This window comes from Arvicanthis niloticus, chromosome 6, assembly GCF_011762505.2.
Source record: "Arvicanthis niloticus isolate mArvNil1 chromosome 6, mArvNil1.pat.X, whole genome shotgun sequence".
Taxonomy (NCBI): Eukaryota; Metazoa; Chordata; class Mammalia; order Rodentia; family Muridae; genus Arvicanthis; species Arvicanthis niloticus.
In genome coordinates this window covers 84953778-84971777 of record NC_047663.1, presented here as the reverse complement: position 1 = coordinate 84971777, position 18000 = coordinate 84953778, and the positions used below count along the sequence as shown (strand labels likewise).

At 42.4% G+C, this 18000-nt stretch overlaps 2 long non-coding RNA genes across 4 annotated transcripts in view; one reads left to right on the top strand and one right to left on the bottom strand.

The window, feature by feature from the left end:
• The first annotated feature begins 8206 nt into the window (after positions 1-8206).
• The window catches only part of LOC143442838 (uncharacterized), a 13976-nt gene continuing 4182 nt past the window's right edge, over positions 8207-18000 (top strand). Inside the window, exons 1-3 of one of the 3 annotated variants that reach the window (XR_013111367.1) lie at positions 8207-8464; positions 8798-8871; positions 17286-17365. This is a non-coding gene — a long non-coding RNA (uncharacterized LOC143442838). Of the gene's footprint in view, positions 8465-8797; positions 8872-10170; positions 12228-14144; positions 15104-17285; positions 17366-18000 lie in introns of those variants that run through there. The other 2 variants (XR_013111368.1, XR_013111369.1) reach the window with 2 other exon arrangements.
• Positions 15111-18000, bottom strand: part of LOC117711288 (uncharacterized) — a 21242-nt gene continuing 18352 nt past the window's right edge. The window contains exons 2-3 of the long non-coding RNA XR_004607120.2: positions 15797-15892; positions 15111-15241 (exon numbers count right to left, since the gene is read on the bottom strand). This is a non-coding gene — a long non-coding RNA (uncharacterized LOC117711288). The remainder of the gene's footprint in view (positions 15242-15796; positions 15893-18000) is intronic.

Here is an 18000-nt window from a genome sequence, read left to right as displayed (position 1 = left end):
ATCTGCCCTAATCCTCAGAAGTGAAAGATACAGAAAACTTATGAAAAGTATGGAAAGTTTTTATGACCCTCTAGACCTGAGCCAAAAATGTAGGCCAGCCGGTTCACTAGTTCCACAAAGAAAGCAGAACTAAATGTGAGATTTTTAGGTCTTAGAATTCACTGCCCCAGGATACATTTTGTATTCCGGGAGGAGTGCATTATTCCTGAGTCAGAGGACACTTGCTGGATTAACATTCAGGAGAGGAAGGGAGAGGCTGATTAACATTCCTCAGACCTCAGGGAAGAGAACCTACCTGCCGGTGGGGAAGGCCCAAAGCACGGAGACACATTCCAGGATGGAGGAGGTAGGAAATGAGAGGAATAGAAACTTTTTGAGCCCCCTAGCAGATAGAATGAAGCCAGGCCAACTAATTTCCAGGAACTTAGCTGACCACAAAGTGGCAGAACCAGTACTACAAGTCAGCTGGGTCATTCCAGGAACTGGCTGACCACAAAATATATAGTTGAACAAGGTTAAATTCTTGGAAAAATATGGAAAGGATGTTTCCCATACCCCCGCCCTGGATAATGGGTTGGGACTTTCCACTTTTTTATGGTATGGGCTGGAACTTTTGGCTATTTTTATGATATTCTTCCTTGGTTTCCCACTCACCCCCCCCCCCACCTACCCCCACCCCTTGTTTGTGTTTTTTTCCCTTTAAATACCCTGTACTCCCCTGCCTCGGGGTCGACACCCCTTGGAGTCTCGGCCTCAGCATGCTGATTCTGATCCCGAAATAAACCTCTTTCAATTGCATCGAGTTTGGTGTCTTGTGAGTTATTGGGTGGCCATGATATCCAAGACTTGAGTGAGGGTCTCCCCTCTTTGGGGTCTTTCAGAAGCAGTAAGAAGCCACCAGAAAACTACCACTTTTTTGGTGCATTTCTTTCTATGAAATCATGACAAACGATGTCCAGTAAGGAATGCAAGGCACACGAATACCATGTTGTGCCTTGTTCAGGAGCTTCAAAATACCACTCAGGAGCTGGCTCCGATGCAATTATACTAGGGTCTGTCTCTTTATTACAAACTCAAGCTTGGGCTTACTCACCACTGGCCTGACACAGCAGGACGGTTTGGTGAAGCAGCCCCAACCATCATCGGGACAAGGTTGTATAGGAAATGGAGGCAAGAGAGGAGCTGTCCAGCCTGGCATGCATCTAATTGAATCACTACTGTAAGCCGACAAGTGGGTGCTCTGAAGCAAAACCAGGAACAATCACAAACAGTCTGAAAGCAGATCTAAAACAATCAGGCTTATCTTGATTGGTTATTTGTAGGAAGCAGCTAGGGAGTAACTCCTGGGGTATGAGCCAAGGACAAGCCATGGGTCCTTCCTGGTACTTGGGTACAGCTTGGGTTCAGCTGTGGGTCACATTCTCAGGCTTTTTTTTTTTTTTTTTCTTTTTCTAAGATGGGGTCTAGTCCTAAGATGGAGTAGGTTTGGCCTCTCACTATCCAGCATCATCTACGGGCTGTTGGGTTATTTTTATATTCCTTCTTGACATCATGCGTCCTTTCACATGTCTGCTTTAGCAAAATATCCTTTCACCTGTGTGCCCCAGTAAAACACCATTTGACACAACTGATTTTCTAAGGAAACCAGAAATTTCCACTTCACCATTACTCCTAGAACAAATCCCCAAGAGACAAAGTAGATGGAAGAAGACAGGGAGGATCTCTTTCCGGGTCTTCCCCCTCATTGTTTCCACTTCCTTCTTTAGGGATAACACTTGCTCTAGCCTATTCTTTCTACTTATCTTCTGTGCATTTATTCAGATGCAAATTTGTTTGGCCAAATTTCAAATTAATACCATCCTGTGGTGGTTTGAATAAGAATGGCCCCATGGACTTATAGTTAAAGTTTTGGTCATCAGAGAGTGATGCTACTTGACAAGAATTAAGACATGTGGCCTTGTTGGAAGATATGTGGCATTTCTGGAGGAAATGTGTCACTTGGAGTGGGCTTTGGGATTTTGAAAGCTCAAGCCAGGCCCACTGGCTTTCTCTCTTCCTTTGTCCTGTGGAGTAGGATATAGAACTCTCAACCACCTTTCTAGCACTGTGTCTTCCTGCACGATGCCATCCTCCCTGCTGTGATGATAGTGGATGAAACATCTGAGACTTTAAGCAAGCCCCAGTTGAATGCTTTCTTGTACAGGAGTTGCCATGGTCATTGTGTCTCTTCACAGCAATAGATCACTGACTAAGACAGAAGTCAGCATCAGGGAGTATGGTATTGCTGTGACAGGCCTGATCAGGCTGCTTGTTGTCAGAATGTTGACTTTGAGATATTAATTAGGATAGCGTTGAAGACTTTAAGTGGGACCTAATGGGCCATACTAGTAGGAACATGGAAGACAGTGGTGCAGAGATCAATGTAGGTTACGATGGCCCTACTCAAGAGGTTTCAGAGGATAATATTACAAATATAAATATTATAAATGGCCTAGAGACTGTTCTTGTGAAATTTTGGTAAAGAGTGTGGCTTTTTTTTTTTTTTTTTTTGGCCAAATCCAAAAAAATCTGCCTGAGGCTAAATTAAAGAGTTTTTGGATTAACAGCATTGGCAAAGACTTTAAGACAGCCTAATATTGACTGTATTGTTTGATTTTTAGTGGCCATGCTTATGCAAATCTGTAATGAAAAGGAGCAGGGTGAGGAACAATAGTGACCAAATATGCAGTCTGAGGAAAAAGGAAGCACCAGAAGTGTGAGGAGGCTAAACCCAGTGTTTAAGGAGATAAAAAGTTTAAAGAAAAACCTGATCCCCAGAGGAAATAAAGGGAGTGATGACCTCAGGGCAAGACACCACCCAGTTAAGTTTCCAATATGCTAAAAGAAATGAAAGCTTAGGTTCGGGTGTGGTGGTACACACCTCTAATCCCAGCATTTGGAAGGCAGAGGCAGGTGAATCTCTGAGTTCAAGGCCAGCCTGGTCTACAGAGTGAGTTCCAGGACAGCCAGGCTTAGGCACTAAAGGAAACCATTGAAAACAGAAAGTTGGTAGAAAATGTATTTGAACAGGGGGAACTTGTTCCAGCCCCAGCAAGCACATGAACTTGGCAACCATGATCTTTAGAGTCAAGGATACAAGAAAGGGATTGTGGAATCTCCCTCTGTGGTTAAGGAATGCTGCTGAGGCCAGGTGTGTGTGTGTCAGAGGTGTCCCTCCATCGAGGCCCAGAGAGGCCATTGCATGAAGCTGTGAATGTGAAGGCTGGATTGTCTTGCAGACCCCAAGATGTTAGAGATGCCAGAGCTTTGGGATACCTGCCAAGGAAAGTTGCTAACAGGGTGTGGCACCAACCCAAGAGAAAGAAACGTGTTGCAATCGACAAAGCTGAAGAGAGTTGGAGGTCTGAAGAGCACTTTGACATCAGACTTGGAGATACAGAGTTTGGAGTTTGCCCGGCTGGTTTGGGTGTTGCTTTTGTCCAGTATTTCCTCACTATGTTCCCATTACTCTCCCTTTGGAATGGTAATGTATATCCTGTGCCGTTGTATGTTGGAAGTACTCACTCTGCCTTTTTAATTTTGGTTTTACATCGAGTTACAATTGAGATATTGCCTTGAGTCTCAGAAAAGACTTTGAACTTTAGACTTTTAAATAGTGTTGAGGCTATTACAGACTATGGGGGACTGGGTACATTGTTGTATTGTGGTATGGCTACAACCCTATGGGAGCCACAGAGTAGAATGGGTGGTTTGACTAGGAATGGCCTCCATAGACTAACATTTGAATGTTTGGTCATTTGGTGCTATTGGCAGAGATTAGGAGGTGTGGCCTGCTGGAGTAGGTATAGTACTGGCTGAGGAAGTGTGTCACTAGGGGTGGGCATTGGGGCTTCAAGTCCAAATCAGGCCCACTAGCTCTCTGTCTTCCTACTGTGGATCCAGAAGGTAGAACTCTCAGCTACCTCTCCAGTACCATTTCTGTCTGTATGCTGTCATGCTTCCCACCATGATGATAACGAACATCCAAAACTGTAAGCAAGCCCTAATTAAATGCTTCTTTTTACTAGAGTTGCTGTGGTTATGGTATCTTTTTATATCAGTAGAACAATCACTAAGGCATATCTTTATATACAGTTGCCCAATCTTTTTTTTTTGTCTCAGTATGTTTTGGAGAGCTCTTTTTCATGAAGAGCTACAACTGAATTTTAGTCTTTTTAAATATTATCCAGCAGGGTGTTCAAAGATAGCAATCGTGCTAACGGGAATTGAGTGTCTGGCATGTGTCAGATGTTCTGGCCCTTAATGGAGAGTGACTTGTGTAACTTTCATAATAGCTCTATAAACAATGGCATTTCACTATCGTTTCACATTTAAGCAAAGCTGAATCACAAGATATGTAGATAATTTGGGCAAGTTTAAATTGTTAGTAAGCAGTGCACTGTAGTTCTGATGGCTTTGTTTCAAACACTCTAGTTTGTTTCTAGAATAAGCATAAGTGTACTACACTCTTGTTCTCGTTTTATTTTATTTTGGTCTGTGTGTCTGTGTGCACATGTGTCAGTGTGTCCAATACACATCAAATTGTGACCATTTAAATAGGAGGATGCTTATTGCATTGGTCGGTTATGTGACTTCCTCCATTCAGAACACTCTATGACTGGCTGAGCTGTGGAACTCAAAAGCTGTTGAAGCCCTCAGCCTGGGTGCTCCTTTCATACCTTGATCTCAGCCTCTGTTTCACATTCTTCCTTGGTCTTTTACAAGGAGCAGTTGGTTAGGCCACAAGTAGTTCTAGCCCTAATTACTATCTATGACATTTGCATGTTACCTATGTTATAGGGATGTGGCCAGCATATGCACAAGGTTCAGTGGATTATGAGTGGGGACAGGAGTGCCATCTCCTGATACACCTAGGTCCTCTGGATCATTCAGACTCTCAGTAGAGCTCCTTGTTCTGCTTGTTCTTGTGATCAGAGGAACCTAGGTTGATCTCTGCCTTGTTATAATACTGTGACGGCATCGTCAGCCTAAGTTCTCTTTTTTGTAAAAATATTAACTCACTTTTACTTTGATAAGTCTTGCTGCCTTTCTCTCCTACACTATACACAGTCAATTTTAAATGATGCTCAATACAAATAGCATTTGTTCAAGGTCATGCATGCCTATGTTAAGCATTTCATTTAGATGGGTGCCATAACTGAACACAGAAATTGAAAGTTTCTGAGCAGTCAAATACTTCTGGCTTGATTTACTGAAAATACAAGCAGGGATTCATCTTTGAGTGCCCGAGGCATGGAGTGAACAGGGACTGTGTTACAAGAATATGAAATCATACTTAATATGAACCCTTCTTTTCCTTTGGAGTTACATGAGAGATCTTCATTTGGATATGCAAATGAAAGCATTTTTTGTGAGGATCTGATTCTATAATAATTTTCAGAAAAGACAGAATTTAAGCTTCTAGCCTGTGATTGTTGGAGAATTAAATTCTGCTTTCCTGGAAAATATTATACTCTAATATAATCTATTCTCCGCTGAGTCATTAATAAATATTTTATACTTTATTTTGTTCTTTGTCCCTTAGGTAAACTGGTAGTAAAAAGTTTAAATTGGGTGTGTTAGGGAGAGGTTGTTAGAAGTCTCCAATCCATATCATATCATATACATATCATATACATATATGTGTCTATACACATAAATACATACATAAACACCATGTAACTTCCTCAGTTAAATACAGTTTTTCTTCATTTTAACTCTCTATTACATGTTTAAGTAATGATCTTTCTCGCCTTATATGAAGAGAGAAATTAATTCAAGTCTTATCACTGGGTTGAAGTCAATTTCTTAAAGGTAATGTTGACCTCCTTGCAGATCTGTCAATTCTCTCCCTCAAACTTCTTCCTGTGTGTGTGAGACAGAGCAACCCTGAGAACAGGCCCTCCCACTTGGAGAGAGGAAGTGAGTTGCAGTGGACTTGAGTGAGAAGGAGCCAATAGAACAGAGGCTTTCCTGAAAACATCCTCTTCTGTCTGTTATCACTAAGTCTGCCATGACACAGAAGCCATGAAGGCCTTTCAAGTGCTGGAGGATTCCATATGTTTGTTTCCTCTTTGGTGGCCTCCTTTTTGGTAGAAGAATGCTCCAAGTTAAGTAAACAAAACACACAAGCAGGCTGCCTGTGGATGGTAAACTAGAGAGTGAGAAGTGAGAGTTTGTGCATGGACAGATTAGACTGAGATGTAATCTGTTCCCTATTAAAATATGTCTTAGAAACAAGAGCATGTTTGGGGAAAACAACTCAAGACAAAATGTGATTGACTAACTTTCCACTTGAACTGCAATATCTATCTCACCCCGTCTTGACCAGGCAGTCATTGCTAGGTCATATTAATAAAAACAAAGTAGAAAGTTGTATACCGTGACATGACACTTATATTTCTATTGCATACATCATCTGGTTCAGTGAATTTAAAACATGGCACACACCTTTAATCCCAGCTCTTGGGAGGCAGAGGCAAGGGGATCTCTGAGTTCAAAGCCAGCCTGGTCTACAAAACAAGTTCCAGGACAACCAGGGCTGTTATCCAGAGAGACCCTGTCTCAAAAACAAACAAACAAACAAACAAACAAGAATCTGAACATTGAAAATTGTCCCAGCCCGAGCTGCCCCATGCTTGGGGGCCAAAATGTCCCGGACTTCTCTGCTGCTCTGGTCCTCAGGTCAGGGTCTAGCAAGAGAGAGAGTGGGGGAAAGAAGGGAAAGAGACTCGAAGAATAGAGGCAAGCCAGAGGGTCTGTAGTCATGTCTCGTTTACAGTCTCCCATTGACTCTCTTGCAAGAAAATCCTGGGTATTTATAAGCACAAGCAGGGAACACAGCTGAAGACACTTTACCACGTGCACCTTGCAGGCATGGATATCACATGTGCCTTGCAGCTGGGGGCATTAAACAACAAAACAAGATATGTGGGATAAACAAGATGTTTGTCAGAGTGTGCTCAGCTGTTGTAGGCTGCTGAAAAACAAGTCTCTTATCAGGGTATATGGCTCGAGATGGCTGCAAAGTTGATGGCTGCTTTCTGCTAAAAGTTGGCTCCCAACAGAAAATTATTCCTTTGATTCCTGAAAGTTCCCATTATCCCTAGAAATAAGCTAATGCTGTGCTAGGAGGTGAGTTCACCACCCACATTCTACATCGTCATTGACAAGAGCATTTTAACATTGTAAGCATGTGTGGATTTTATAGCTCTCCCTTGCAGTTTCCACATGTCCTAAAACATACATGGAAATTTCCACGGGGGAGGCTAATCCCAGCTATCACTTTGATGTACCAGGCAAGCAGACTTTGTGGAAACTGTTTTGTTGCAGATGCCATAGAAGATCAACTCCCACTGCCTTGTGTGATTTGCTTGTATAGAAGGAAGCGGGAACAAGTCTCTTCTCACATCTTGACGATGGGGCCTACTTTCACCACACCACTCCTCACTATTATCATCTGCTCCTTGATTGAGCTGAGTCAAAGAGATGCCTCAACAATTCCAACTGTAGCGATCTCGATAGTTCCTTTGCAGGCATTGCTCTGGATTTATGAATAAACGCACTTTTGCTGACTGGCTTCTGGAAAACATTATTAAATGGGGGAGGGGCTTGTCTGGGAACTCCTTCATGCCTGCAAACACACTCAAATCACAGAATTCTGAATTAGCGTTTTTCGATCTAAGATCTATCTAAACAAAGTTGCAAAGATTTCTTCATGGACGTAAGTATGAGACGTTCAAGAATTATTGGTTTGGTTCTTGTAGTTGAGAGAAGAGAATGGGGAGATTTGAAACACACATGGAATTGGCTATTTAATGATTTTATTTTGAGACTGTGTCTATAATAGGTTGGAACTGACTCCCCAGTCTACCTGGGATAATCACCTTCAGCTTTCTGAAGTGTGTTGTTGAATGCAGGACCATCCCGAAGCTGAGGCAGTTTAGTACTGGCTGATATTCCCCTGCTCTCAAGTTCCCTTGCCTTAGCTGCTGTCTGGGAATCTTCGTAGAGTAGCTAGCTGGCTCCCCTGGGACTATACGCAAAGACTCACTTAACTCGACGTGTTGTTCTACAGGTTCTCTTCTCAGGTGAGCACTCATATTACTTCAAACCTGTGTCTAGGCAGATTTTTCCCACACTCTCTTGAGCCATAAATAATTGAACTTCTGGTGATGAGAGCCAGATCGAGAGCTGGCTACTTCTTTACTAGCCCTGTGGATCTCACTTCCCTTCTGCATCTGCACTGGGGGTGTAGTTGTGAGCGTACTTACCCTCCATTCTCCCTCTGTGCCCTCCAGCTCCTGCCTTTAGCAGACATCTCCAGAATGAGGAGAGGCTTTTGTTTAAAAGAGAGAAACAGACCCATGAACTGGAATCCGAGGTCTCCCACAACCAGGCAGCACGGCTTTGATAATTTCCCAAAGTAAGTCTGATGATTTAATGTTCTGGGTTTCCTATATTATGTTCCTCTCTATTTACATTAACGATTGAGAGGGGATTAGATTTCTATATGTATTGCAGATGTGACTAAGTTATGTCTTGTTGCTGGGGTTGTGGTCAGGGTCAGGTGTTGCAAAGTTTGGGGCTTCTTATTTAAGGAGTTCAAATAAAAAGCCCACACACATTGCAAATGTGTCTAGAAAATTTGATTCAAAGCAAAGCTACAGAATGGTCTGAATATCTTGCAAGAGGGCAATGGGCCATGAGAGTAAAGACACTCAGGGACTCCAGTTATTATTTGGAGCTTCGTTTTCAGGACTTCAGAAATGGAAAGAGGAGCCTGGGTACTAAGGGACATGGAGAAGGTGGTTCTCTGTTTTTATTGACAAGGTAGGTATAAAATCTTTTCCTGACATACACATTTCTACCAGTGGTGCATCTGATTTTAATCATATGTATGCCCAACTCTTCAGAGGCATAAGATGGTAACTAGAAGATTCTGCCTAAAAAATTCACTTTAGGGCAGTTTTGTCTTGTTGTGCATATACCACAAACCAGTTCAGACTGGGTTTTACCCCAGATTCTTGTACTTGGACATAACTGAGAATATGTTTAAGTAGGATCTATCCACATTGGATGATAGTAGGGTAGGGGAAACTTAATTCCATTCCATTAATGTGCAGGTGAGGACCCGAGGTCACTAGGTGCGTGGATGAAGGAACGGTTTGGTGCATAGTATGTGCAGGTGACAATGTTAGACTGTCAGCTGCATTAGTAGAACAAAGCTGGGAAGTGTAAGGGTTTGCCTATAACCCAAATGAAGTAGCCTCTGAGGTTACCAAACTGTTCTCTACGCTGGCTTGCCTCAGCAGACCACCGGATGTCACTCTTAAGCTACGCAAGCATAGCTCTAACTACAAGAAGAGTTTCCAGCAGTACATTTGAAGTTAGGAGACACAGCAAGGGATGGAAATCCCTAAAACGGCTTGACTGGTGCATTTGCAGTATCTATGAACCACAACAAAGTTTACTCTAGGTTCCTGCACATGTCCTCTAACCTTGTTCTCAGTATCCATCAAGAGGGCTAATAACCAGAGAACACCCCACCAGTATCAAAAGACACGTCTGCATGCCTGTAATCCCAGCACTTGGGAGGCAGAGGCAGGCGGATTTTTGAGTTCGAGGCCAGCCTGGTCTACAGAGTGAGTTCCAGGACAGCCAAGGCTATATAGAGAAACCCTGTCTCGAAAAACCAAAAACAAAAAACAACAAACAAACAAACAAACAAACAAAAGACACGTCTGTCATTCATCATTAGCTGTATGCTCCAAGCAGGGCATTAGGAAAACGAGCAATAAAACTGACAGACAAGAAGAGACGAGTTTGCGCCATGCGCACATTTAACTATTTAGAATCTAACTATGGCAGAAGAGTGTGAAGGGAATAATGTAAATCGGGTAGTACTGTGGCTTGAATACACCTTCCAGGCTGGTGTTGGAACTGAGTTGTCTTTGAGTTGTGTTAGTGGTGACTCGGTCACGAGAGCCATGTTGTCCTGGATGCATTAAAGGCATTATTGGTGGGGGTTGTGTTCCTTCTTGCAGATTGGCTTCTTCATAAAGCAAGTTCTTTTCTGTGTGTTCTCTTTCCATTTGATGCTTTCTACCAATGCTACAACTTCACACGTAGACCCTTCAAACATCAAGGCCAACATCTTTGCCTTCTCCGCCTCTAGAACTGTAAGAAGTTTCTTCAGTGCACAAATTGCCTGGTCTGTGACTGTTCAGTAATGAGTCAGAAACTTCATCTGTCCGTTGGACTTGGTGACTTTGTGCCTCAGAATAATCGAGCCCAACTTTTACATTCTGCTTTTGGAGCAGGAGTTTGCAAACTCGGTTCCACAGACTTTGTTGCCAGGGAACTTCTGGCTAGATTATGCCAACTTGAAGCTGTGGCAGAAAATTGGAAGAGGTAAGAGGCAGCAGGTGCTCTCTGTGTGTTCCAGCTCTACTCGGCTTCCTTCCACCGGACTCAGAGTTGACTCAGCACTTCTTCACCTTTCTATAATGCAACCCTTTGTCTTAGAATCCAGTGGCAATCATGCGATGTTCTTCACAGAAGCTCTGAACCATCTTACCATGATACCTTAGTGATCTGAGCACTGTGTGAGAACCCCACCTCTACCCCAAGTGTCTGGCTTTAGGAAATATATCTTTTCCTTCAGTTTCCGCCCTGCCCCCTCGCCCCAGTATCTATAAACACTTCTCAAGTTTCCTATGACAAGGCCACCTTAGCAGTCCTGTTACTGGTGATGGGGTTGGAATCTGGTCTTGCCAAGTTCTTGGAATTGAAACCAAATACGACACAGGTTTGCAAAGTGGCAAGGAGATTATGTAACACTGCAGCAGCAGAGAAGACCTGAATGTCCTGCAAGGCAGCAGCAGGTCACATGAATGAAGACAGTCAAAAGCCCTGATTGTTGTCTGAGGCTTCAAGAGTTTTATGTGGTTCAAGAGTAAGACAATTGAGCCTACTAAGGAGTGGAGTGAGGGTGGTTTTCTGTTCTGTCAGATAAAGTCATATAATTATTTTCTGCTGCACATATCATTTCTCATGGTTTTAATAATAGGCACCTTCAATGATGCATACACAAGAGATGAGGAACAGAGTTTTATCCTTAAAGTTTGAGAACAGTTTTGCCTTGTGCTCCAAACCACTTGAGCCTTTCTACCTCCGAACATTGGGAATGCATCTGAATAGGAATCATCCACATTTGATTCTTGTTAGCGGAGGAGAAACGTATCCCATTGTTCTGAGGGTTATCTACCTGTAGCTCAGTGCAGATGTGAGTCCACTGTTACTGTGGCATATGGACATAGCATGTGCAGGTAAAGAAGATAGGCTGCCCAGCACATTTCTTGAAGATAGGAGGTGTGCATGACCCAAAATAAGTAGAGATCCAGGTTGCTAAACTATTCCCTGGGTTTGCCTGGTCCCTGTCTTTTGTACTCCTTTGGCCTTCCAATAAATGTTTAACTTATTCTCTGTATTAAATCACCTCTCTTTCAAAATTCCTAGCCTGGATTCATTTTCATGTTAGGGCTCTGACTATTGTCACTTAGCCATAAGAGATATACATATTTTTATTCCTTATTCAGAATCAGATTCTCATAGCTGAGAAACACATTGAATGAGAATCTAATGTTTATAATATAGACCTAACCATAGGCCAACTTATGGCCAGCTAAAAATGATAGAATATAAATCTTTATACAAACAAATGATCTACTGATACATCTGTTCTGGCATTAGAGGAAACCCATGTTGACTTAAGTGAGTGATGGTCCCCACATTGTCCCTTTCTTAGAGATTTCCAAAAGTAATTTAACCATAGAAGATTTTAGCCTTCAGTTTTTGGTGGGGTTTTGAGGTAGAGTCTTGTTACCTGACATTCATTCTGTAGACCAGGGTGGCACCAAACTTACAGGGATCCTCCCAAGTGCTGGAATTACAGACACACATCACCACATTCAACTTCCTTTGCATTTTGACTAAATCTTCCGCAACACTGTCTCCATAGTATGACCATGCTACAGAGAGTCAGCAATGCTGGCCTTCAGAAGCTGTCAAGCCAGCAGAAGAAACATGGCATGTGCAAACAGTAAGAGGAGACACCAAGGCTTGCTGGGAGCAGCACACACAAGGACAGGCCATTTGTCACCTGTTGCTGAAATGCTTTGGAAGAGAGAGAGAAAGCAGGGGTGTGGTACCACCTTCTGCTACATCTCCCAACCCCTTGTTTACAGCACGGGGGTGGGGGGGTGGGGGGTGGGTGGTGGTGGTCAGGATTAACACAAGCTGAGTCTACCTCCTCTGAAATCTGTAGGACCAGAAAATCTGAAAATCTGAAGTAGGAAGCGCTCCAACCACACCTTGTTTATACTCAACAAGTTTCACATTTTGGGTGATTTCACACTTTAGCCTCTTTGGTGAGGGACATCTAACCTGTATTTTGATTAATTTTTTAAAGCTATATTTTATGTATTTTATGTGTGCACACCCATGTATATTGTACATTGGGGTTGCTTACATTCCACAGCATGCGCATGAAGGTCAGAGAACAACTTGCAAAAAAAAGTAGCTTCTCTCCTTCTACCACATAGGTATTGAGGATTGAACTCAGGTCTTCAGAATGGAAGCAAAGGCCGTTACCCACTGAGCCATCTAGCCAGCCCTTGTATTTAAATTTTGAAGACCCATTTGAGAAAATAAGGACACTTTCCTAGAGAGAGCTTTTACTTAGTGCAGAATCTCTCCTAACATGTCAATGATATTTTATTTCATTTTTTTCAGTAACCATGGAGAACACATAATTTCTGAAGGTCTCTCAATAATACATGCTTGAAATTTTAAATTATTTACTGTTATTAATTGTACAGAATAAGTTTCTTCTCTATCATTTGCATGAATGTATTTATCTTGCTTTGAGAATCCACATTCTCTCATGCCCTCCCCCTGATTATGTCATCCCTGTTTCTTTTCTATTGATCACTCTTCTATTTTCAGACTTTTTTTTTAAAGATTCTACAAATAAGAGGAGTGTGTGATCCTTGTTTTTGTGTGCTTGCCTTATTTTGATTATCTTTAGTTTCATTGATTTTCCTACAAATGACATGACTTTATTCCCCTTCATGACCAAATTGTACTCCATTGTGTGTTTACAGCATGCTTTGTTTGTCCATTCCTCTGAGGACAAACATCTAGGTTGACTTCATAGCTTGGCTACTATGACTGTAAGTAGTAAATACACTCTTGAGTTTCATTATAGAGCAAGGTTCGTCAATTCTTTTTTTAAAAATACATTTCTTTATTGGATATTTTCTTTATTCACATTTCAATTGTTTCCCCCTTTACAGGTCTCCCCTTCAGAAACCTCCTATTCAGTCTCGTCCCCCCCCTGTCTCTATGAGGGTTCTCCTCCACTCATCCACTGACTACCATCTTCCTACCCTGGCATTCCCCTACAATGGGGCATCGAACACCCTCAGGCCCAAGGGCTGCTCCTCCCACTAATGTCCAACAAGGCCATCCTCTGCCACTTATGCCGGCCAGAGCCGTGGGTCCTTCAATTTGTACTCTTTGGTTGGTGGTCCAGTCCCCAGGGAGTTCCCGGGGAGGTTCCCAGGAGGGTCTGGCCAGTTGACACTGTTGTTCCCCTGTGGGGCTGCAAACCCCCTCAGCTTCTTCAGTCCCTTCTCCAACTCCTCCATTGGGGACCCCACACTTAGTCCAATGGTTGGCTGCGAACATCCTCAGCTTGGCTCCTAACAAGCCTCACACTGAGAAGTCTGTCCTGAACCAGAATCCAAGCCTCTGTACATCTCTTGAATTTACCATTTTGTTCTGTACAGTGAGTTTCTATTTCTGTGTTTGTTTATCTGTTTTATTTTCCCCTAAGAAACATGTGATTATATGTCCTGGCTCCAATTTTTCTCGGTCCTGACTCTTCATTTCTCACCTCTGGAGTCAATGAAATAATCATTGTCCTTTCTGTACAGAGCATCAGAAGTGGAAAGGAAAGAGAAAGATACCTCCTGGCTACAGTGTAGAGCCATCAGTCCACAGGAGTGTTTGAACCTCAGTGTGTTTCATCCTCTTACCAGGTCATTCGTCTTTGAAGGTAGTGACACACCAGGGTGAGAGATGACCTAGTGACGAGGAACGAGGGACATCTTCGCAAGCTATCGTTTGAAGAAGTGGCTTTTGAAGACTAAGAGGGAGGTGTGGGAGGGGGAATTGCAATCTCCTCTCCTCTTCAGCTATTAAACCTTTTGAGTGCTTTTTCAAAATATATTTGCCTAAAATTCTTCAGGGACTCACTTAAAAGAGAGAAGCCAGAGGCAAGAGGAAGAGGGTCTGAAACCAAAGATTTGCTGCCCGCTTCGACCACGCATGCATGACTTGAGCTTATAGGAATAGTTTCTCTCCTGCTCAATGACCTGGCTTAAGGAATTCTGTCCCCTAGTTTTGGACAGCAGTAGAGGTTATGGAAAAAAAATTCCCTGAACGTGCCTTCCCCCATTACTTTGTTCTGTATCAAAGCGTGCTCCATACATAATTCTGGGCATTTAGTGTTTTTTTTCCATGGCAACTCATTCCAGATGGATGTGACAACTTGATACGTACTAATACAATAGGAGTAACACACGCATTTAATACCGGTTTTACTTTCCCCTAAACCAAAATATCTCTGTAACTATGGCTTGCTGGGTAAACTGCAAAGCTTTTTACAAATGGAAGGGCTGATGAGATGCTGATATGTTTTGAATGTGGGTCCAAGAGATGGCTGGAAGAACTTGGCTGTTTGACAGCATTCCATTACAGATCAACTTCAGTGCAGAGTAACACACAGTTCACACACACCTTAATGGGAACCTTGTGGCTCTGACTCACAGCAAGAAGTGAAGCCAAGGACTTGAGTCTGAGGCCTTTTCTTAAGTTCCTTGATTGAAATCTGGCCTTATATTTACTTTGTGTTTACCTTCTGAAGTCAATGAGATCATGGTGACCAGGATTCGAAGTGTAGTTGGGGGCAGTCTCAGAGGGAAGTGTTGTCAGAGAGCTTCCAAAGGTCAGTCTAGAGAGCCTTCATTCTTCAAAAGACAGGATCGGAGCAAGAGCAGAGGGGCATCAGCTGCAACGTCTCTTGGCCCTCACTTCATAACTGGGCAAGCCACTCTGTTAACAGTCTCTTAGAGAACTGCATCGGAGAGAAAGGCGAGACGGGAACTGAGCTTTATGTAGGAGTTATTATCACGCCAGGGTGTGTGAAAAGGGGAAATGCTAGGTTCAACATAAGCAAAGCAAAAGCCCCCTTAAAAAGGAGAAATAACTTATAAGATTAGATTCTTAACCTCTAACTCCACTAGATCATAAGATCAAAAGTATTCCTAAGCTCTCAATCAATTAAATAACCCCCCTAAAACTAGCTGTTGCCATTGGGCCAGACAACTGTCTGATAGACACTGGTCTTAAAGGGTGGGAACACGGGCAAGGTTTAATCTTTGCCATAGCTCGGTAATGCAATTGAGTTATTTGGAGATAATGAAATTACTGTCTTTTTCTTTCCTAACTATTGGTTGTGTGAAAGGTAATTTGATCCACAGTGATAAAACAAAATTCTGTCTTTGAGAAGAGCCTGGTTGGTCCAGCGATGGCTATTTTGGTTGTGAAAACTGAGCCGCAGTCTCCATGATCTTGTGACATGGCTGTTGGGGCTGTTCTCCAAGGAAATACTGACTTTTCTGGAGATTACCTGGGTTGTTTGACGAGTGCTTTGCTTGAAGCAGTTCAGTAACATTTCCAGTGTTCAATCTTGCTGTTGCCAGAGAGGCACAGCCTACAGGAGGATCTAGACACAAAATATACATGACAGATATAAGAAATTTTTTTTTAATGAGGCTTAAGTAGGCTTTGTCTTATCTGGTAGGTTCTGTCTTACCTAAAAGTAGGGAAAATATTGTTGATCTAGGTGTTTGCTATGCTGGAAGTTCCATGGGGGGTAGGGTGGGGGTAAAGAACAGTGGTCCAGGGCATCACTGAGGTGAGAACAGTAATACCACAACATTGGCTTGGCAAGCTGACTTGCTGATTCAGGATCTACCTTCCATTCTAATGTTTTTTTGGGGTTTTTTTTTTTTTTGTTTTGTTTTGTTTTGTTTTGTTTTGCTGATAATTCCATCTAATGTTCAGGATTGCATTAACTTGCAGAAAACTCACTTTTCTAAAGTGGAACATTTATATGACCTCAAAAGAACCTTCAAACTTAAATGCCAGGAAAAGATGGCTGAATTAAATGATTGGATGAGAAAGTAAGGAGCAGGGGTCAGGAGATTATGACAAATTGAGTCTTTCATGACCCATCAAAAGACGACATTCTTTGTTCATCTTTGGCCAGTACCACATGCAGCAGATATTACCACAGGACTGCCAGGTCTTCCGTTTCCCATTACAAGTCAGCAATATAGGTATTTTGAATAAAACGTTCCAATGTTTAGTTGTTGGCAACCTCTTGGAGTTTTCGGGAGCTAATTAATGACACCTCTCTCTTCTCCTACTGCATTCATTACCAGTTGAGAAATGACACAGGAGTGGGACAGATGGGAATGAACATGTCATCATTATTAGTGACAAAGCTGATTGTGGGAGAGGGCTGGAACCTGCAGCCAAGTGTATTTTCTAATTCCCACTTTCAGAAGAAAGCATGGGTGTTCACAACTGCCTCGTAAGAGAAGGAAGGGTGCGAAAGAGAGGCAGCATGATGCTCTGAGACTATTAAGAGAATAACTTACCCAATTATGAAGTGAGGACCAGTGGACATCAGAACTAACCTCCCTTCCCATTAGGGGGCGAGCAGAGCAGCCTCAGAACGGGAATCATCTGCCCCATCAACTCTGCCCCAATAGCAAGAAATTCCCTTTAAAGAACTCAGTGCACACTTAAACTTAAAAGACCACACTTAGACTCAGCCCAGAGTTACTGCTTTGCACCCTCTGCCTTTATGGCACAGGGCACTCTGTTTTAAAGTGTTTTGCTTGTCTTTGAGTCAGTTACCCTTTTTAGTCTTGTACTTTTCAGAATTTAAAAAAAAAAAAAAAAACAAGACCTCACAGTACTATTGTTATAAGCAGAAATGTTGTTAGACGTGATTTTTTTCTTTTTCAGTTTTATAGAAATTCAGCTGATCTCTTTGAGTGTTCCTTGATGGTTTGGTAGGAACTAAATAACTGTATTTTACATTGCAGAACCCTGTCAGCTGTCCTGACAGTGTTGGAAAGTGCATTACAATTGCTACCAGCTCACTACATCTAATTTACCTGTTCAGGTAAGTAAATCCAAGAGGCATTTTGAGCTCCGGTTCTCACACGCTCAGGCTTTTGTTCCTATCTGTTGTCTTCCAATTTCTTTTCTTGTCTTACCTTTCTATTTGAACATCTGCAGTCATTTTCCTGATTCTTCCATGTTTCTGCTCCCTCCTCCCTTGTCCCTCTTCCCTCAGCTCCTTCCCTCCTCCCTCGGCTTCCTCTTCTTTTACTTTCCTCTGGCCATCCTCCCTTGAGATGCACAGAGTAAACACTTGACCAAGTACAATAGCAGAGATGGTCTGACATTGCGATTCTCCCATCTGGCTCACTCCAGACACTTAAACAGGAAATGACATTCATAGTTTTTCTGTTCTCTGTGGTTTTAGAAATGCTTATGATTAAGTACAGTTTGCCATGAAGGTTCCATGGCCTGAAACAATATTTGTTATAACAAAGTAGGTTGTTCTCAAGGCTTGGTAATGTAAATGGGTGTTGCATTTAACACAGACAGTACACAAAGCCACTTTAAGTTTTCATTATTGTGACTGAATCCCAAGAAATATGAAGTCTAGTGTACCTTAAACTAATCCACTCCTACAATCTATTTCTAAAAGGCTTATTTTATTTTATTTGTGTGACCGTTTGTTTGTATATA